Source organism: Temnothorax curvispinosus, unplaced genomic scaffold (assembly GCF_003070985.1).
Source record: "Temnothorax curvispinosus isolate PA1 unplaced genomic scaffold, ASM307098v1 QBEX01003650.1, whole genome shotgun sequence".
Classification (NCBI taxonomy): domain Eukaryota; kingdom Metazoa; phylum Arthropoda; class Insecta; order Hymenoptera; family Formicidae; genus Temnothorax; species Temnothorax curvispinosus.
In genome coordinates this window covers 123,671-129,686 of record NW_020213430.1, presented here as the reverse complement: position 1 = coordinate 129,686, position 6,016 = coordinate 123,671, and the positions used below count along the sequence as shown (strand labels likewise).

Genomic DNA, 6,016 nt, shown 5'->3' with positions numbered 1-6,016 from the left:
GTTCTCCGATTTTCCGTGTCTATATTATATGGAGTACTTTTGACCTCTTATACTTGTTGTATTTTAATGTCGTTTCAATTTAATAAATTTTGTCGGCATTTCTTCAGGTTTAAAAAACGACACGCAACAATATTCGGAACGAGATTTAAACGTGATTATTTAATCACGGAATTCAAATTGCAGACGAGCAGGAGAAAATAAAATCAATTCTCAGGACTCGACACACAAGTGGCCCCGTCTATTAGGAGAAGAAGTGTTCTCCTGGTCGTGGATTTAAGACACTGTTTAGGTAGCGACGCCACGATGTATCCAGAAGAGTGCTTAAGAATGAGTCGAGCTTTCGGGTAATAAAACGAAGATGATGGTCCAATATACAGGCTCCAAGGAACACCGCCAAGTCTAATTCTAATCAATAAACCCACTTTTCAAAGATCGATGTAACGCTTATACTTCTTAAGAAATAAACGCTCCGAACGCTCCTCGGAGTCCGAATGAGTAAAAAGACAAAATTTTGCAATTTATTGTTTAATAAACGACTGTGTTCTGTTGTTTATATTTATCATACTTGTCTATTTTTTATTCTAACGATATATGAACGTGTTGTGATGAAGAAGAATTGCATAACAAATAAACAATTCTGTTATACTTTCATCGTAGATTAATCTGTAATATAAAAAGTGTTTCAATAATAATTTATTTATTTAGAAAATTTTTTCACTGATAGACAATTAACCTCAATTATTTTTCAGATTTTTTAACTAATTAAGTAAATTAATTGAATCGTCGAAGCATTTTAGGAATTTAAGCCAATATTACGAGTTCCTATTTCAGATAACGAAATAACAATCAAACGATCGAGAATTTAGAAATACATGGCGATAATGCAAACATCACACGAGTGTGCTAGATACATGAGGAATATTACGAGTTTCTATTTCAGAGAACGAGAGAAATAACAATTATAAACGATTCAGAATTTAGAAATACGCGACGATAATGCAAACATCACACGAGTGCGCTAGATACATGATATGTGATACGATGACGAATATGATGTAACGTGAACTCATGTAACACGATAATAATGCTTTATTATTAGCGTATGTGATGAAGATTGCATTGTGAACGCGAAATCAGCAGTTGTGCCGGACTATCCTGAATAATATCTATGTTGTCATTGTACGGAGTTGCAATAACAATTTCTGTATCTGTACGTGTCTTTCGACGAGCGGGCGTTATTCGCGCGAACAATCGCACCTGGCCGTGCAATGTATACGCACATAATGAATGACTAACTGGAAAAATATACATGCCTGCACATGAAGTTGCGGAGCGCGAACAGGGAAATTGCGCCATATCTGCGACCGCATTCCGCGATCAAACTTGCAAAAACTCTCTTTGTCCGTAAAAACAGCGTAAATAGTCGGAACGAGCACGACGCAAAAAGCTTGAAACACATAAAGGAATTCGTGATATTGTCATAATTGCGGAGCGACAAAAATTATACTTTTAACTGTTATGTTCAAATTTACTTGTGTTTTTTTTACCTATTCAAGAAACGAGCGCATAATTTTATTCCCGCAATTATTTGTTCCGCTTTATCTTTCTCTGAAGATTCATGAAGTTTACTCATTTGCGTGCGAACATCACTTTTAACACCATCATTCGAATTAATAGCATTCGCTTCAATTTACCTAACTGACAGACTGAAGGATACGTTTCATCTAATTCAGAACAGTTACCTTTTTATCTAGATAAAACGGGAACTCCCTGCGGTGACTTTTAAGGGGGAATACCCAATTCACGGAGATAAATTGTTAGTAAATTTTACTTAAGTTCGCTAAGCAAATTTTGCCAGAATTTGAGTTAAGTAAAATGTAACTGACAAGTGAAGAAAAATTTACCAAATATATTAAATAAAAATCGCCGGACTACTGTTGCATGAGTAAAACTTACCTAGCAAGTTAAGCTAATCTTCACGCGACCGCGGGATGTTATAGGCGGAGAGCTGACGACACTTTTGGCCAAGTGATTTTATAAATCACGATTTTCCGTTATAACCTGCGTGGACGACTCTCCTTCGATAATCCGAACACCTGGCTGGCCGTACTTAGGGGGTTTAGAAGTAGGGGAGACTGGGGCTGGTTGTTACACGGGTAGGTTGTTACAGTGCCAACGGTAGCTAAACCGAAAACGCTATAGTAACGTTAGAAAGAGATAAATGATCACGCCAGTGTCGGAAGACATACCGCGCGAGCTAGTGGCGCTGGCGTTCTTGTGAGAAGAGCCCGGACAAGCAGCCGTAAAAAACGCAGGTTTGTCTATAAGTCTAGCACTTGTTATCTAAATAAGCAGAAATGTGTATGTTGTGGTATATACTCTCTAATTTCTTCTGTTTACAATAAACCTTACTTTTATAAACTTTACAAATATTTGTGTTTTAATATTTAATCTTAAAATTAAAACAATTTATCCCGTGTGGTGTAACAACCAGCCCCTGGTGTGGGGTAAAAAGTTACATGTCTCTTTTTTCAGAATTTTTTAATTTATATAATTTCTAATGGGCGGTTAGATAAAATTATTATTAAATTTAAATCCCGATTAGTTACTGAATCTAGCAAGCCTAGATTCACTTATAAGAACAACATAATCAAAGAGTTGAGACACTTTATAGAAAAAATGTCACAACTAGCCCCGGTCTCCCCTACGCAGGTGAGAAAAAAAACGGATTTTCAAGTCATAGTATAAGTCTTAATTTTTATCGGATATTGATCATTGATCACTCAGGAACATGCAAATAAATTGCCAGTTCGATTGCTCGGGGGAAATTAGTCGCCAGGCTTAATTAAAAATAATTAAAAATAATTATTTTCAAGTCATACTATAAAAGCTGGGTTTTTTTTACTAACAAGTATAGTGCTAACACATACCACCCAAAAAAAGCCAAGTAAAAATTTTTGTGGCAACATCTCTAAAAAAATTATTGAAAATGCACAAAGCCGGCGGAGGGGTCTGACGGTTATATCCGGTTATTAAGATATTAACCACTATAACTTTAATTTTGCTATTCTCTTATTATTACTCTTATTATTTCTCTTATTATTATTTAACTTTGCTATTTATTTGATACTACAATACTAATTTTTCTTTAACTGTAAATAGTCAAGTATTACGACAACTAATTATTTCTAAACACTTTTAAATTGAGACGCAGATCGTCAAATACGTGCAGGGTATTCGCTCCGACCTAAAATTCTGGATGGCATGTTTTCCACGAAGCTAAAAGTCCTATTTTGCTCAGGTAGCATTTTGACGAAGGCAATGTTAAGCGATATTAGAATACTGAAATATCGTGTTATTAAATATAAATTAAAATGCAACGCAAGCCTCTTTATGAAAAAAATTAAATGTATATGTAAAATTAAATAACTGTAAATGTGTTAAAGACTAGAAGTCGGGTCGATGCGTAATTGGTCTCGAAGCAAAAATTAACGTATTTTTCCCTTTAACTAACTTTTACTCATGAATACATTTTGATACGGTAAGCTATTGCCCGTGGATGACTCACTATTTTCCTTTACTGCAGATGACTTTATGTCGCCGTCAACCACGCTAACGCAAAGTTAAGAATGTAGCCGGCCCTTCTCAATTCGACACTTCAATAATGTTTTTTCAGAAAAAAAGATAATTGGACTACCACCACTATCTTCACAAAAAACGCAACGCTGCGCCAGCAAAGCCATTTTTCTTATTTTTACATACTATTTATTATTTATCAATTTTTTCATAAATTGATACGATAATGATAGTTAAAATACACGTTTTTAAAAACTCATGGACACTAAAAACAATTAAAAAACAAAAATTTTCACTTGGCTTTTTTTGGATGGTATGTGTTAGCACTTTACTTGTTAGTAAAAAAACCCAGCTTTTATAATATGACTTGAAAATAATTATTTTTAATTATTTTTAATTAAGCCTGGCGACTAATTCCCCCCGAGCAATCAAACTGGCAATTTATTTGCATGTTCCTGAGTGATCAATTATCAATATCCGATAAAAATGAAGACTTATACTATGACTTAAAAATCCGTTTTTTTTCTCACCTGCGTACTTCTAAACCCCCTAAGTACGGCCAGCCAGGTGTTCGGATTATCGAAGGAGAGTCGTCCACGCAGGTTATAACGGAAAATCGTGATTTATAAAATCACTTGGCCAAAAGTGTCGTCAGCTCTTGGACTATTAGCGCCATAACATTAGGCGCAATCCGCGCGACCGCCGCGCCGCTCGCGCGCCGCGAAACGCTACCCTCTTTTGTCGACGTGATACGTGGTCCCATAATGGCTGCCGTCTCTGGTGTTGTCAGTGAGTACAATTGTATGTTCTGTGGTGCGGATGCCCGTCGCGAGTAAGTGCGACCGCGAGTTGTTTCGGAAAGCTGTGTCCGTTGGTGGGTCGCGAGTCGCGAGCCCACGAGAGCTTGCGCGCGCGTTGCGAGAGAGCAGATCGCGGTGGTGAGGCTACGTTTCGGCGCGGCGCGATTTCGCGCGTGTTCGCGCGTGTCTCGCGCGTGTCTCGCGCGTGACTCTTTCCTCTCCGCACCGGCGGTGATTTAAAAACGAGCGACACACCGCATACTTTGATGTGTTGTGCTTTACTTCTCTACCTTCCCCCTTATCCGGGGCGTGTGACTAGTGTCGAGAGTGTCGGCGACCCGTCCGAAAATCCGCGACGGCGTGCTTCCGCGGCCCTCCTTCTCTCCCCCGTCTACTACCTGATCGTCCGTTCGCGAGACGCGTCGATGAACGCAACGGTGCATCGAGCGAGTTCTTTTTCTTCCTCTCTTTACCGTATCAAAATTTGTAAATCCTACTTATACAGTTGAGTAGAATTTACCTAACTACTGCAGCTTAACTAATCAAGTAAAAATTATCAATTTGTTTGGTAATTTCTACCTAACCCTGTTGGTAAATACAGCTTAGCTAGTCCGGCACAACGTTCTTAGTAAATTTTACTTAGCAACTATGTAACGTTTACTAACGATTTCTCTCCGTGTTAGAAGCGCGAAAAAAAGGCAATTTTTGTGAATTTTTTTAAGGAAACCTATATGAATTATGGTATTGGTATTTTTTCTACATGAAAGTACACACTTTTAAGAATATGTTAAATTTTTTTTATTAAAAAATATTCAATATTGGCGGAGTATTCATGGGTTCTGTCGACTGCCGCAAAAAAAGGTCCTCCGCGGTGACCACTCCCATTTCATTTGTAATCATCAGAATAAAAAAACCAAAAAGATTATTAAACTTGACACTATAATTTAGTCTTTGTCGTAGGGGTTTTTGAAAATATCGATTTTTGACAAAATGGCGGGCGTTTGAATTTAAGGGTTCGATTTTTAGGGAAAAATTCGGGTTTATTTTGCCGATAAAAAAAACTAAGTCACTTAAAAAAAATTCCTACGACAAAGACTAAATAATTATGTATAGAATAACCTCTATAAATTTCAAATTAATCGGTTCAATGGTTGCCGAAATATTTTGGTCACCGATTTTTAACATTGTTTCGAGAAAAACGCGTTTGAAAATTGAACAATGAATAAATCGCGAAAATTTTTCAACTTACATAGAATCATCGATTCCAGGTCCATAATATAAGTCCTCCACCTTGCTTGGAATGCAAAAATTGAACAATCAATTTTTTCGAACTTTCTAATTGGGTATTCCCCCTTAAACCAATTCCGAAAACAAAGCTCGAGCACTAGGTAGTTAAAACAGTAGTTCCGGTTCAAGTAAAGTTCGCGTGAGAATCTAGCTCGAATCAATATTAATTACGTTCACCGCGACTTGCGGCTTTTATTTTCGATTCTCCAACAGCCTACAAAAAAGCTCTCTGTCCGTATATTCCTTTACGTTGTTCCTCTTTCACCCATCGAACCTTTTCTCCATTTATACATACATACATATACACATATATACATATATACATGTATGTATGTATGTATATAAATGCATAC

The 6,016-nt window shown here is 37.0% G+C and overlaps 1 protein-coding gene across 2 annotated transcripts in view; it reads right to left on the bottom strand.

Moving 5' to 3' along the window:
* Window positions 1-6,016, bottom strand: part of LOC112452715 (Kv channel-interacting protein 1) — a 118,877-nt gene that overhangs the window by 38,027 nt on the left and 74,834 nt on the right. The window lies entirely within an intron of this gene.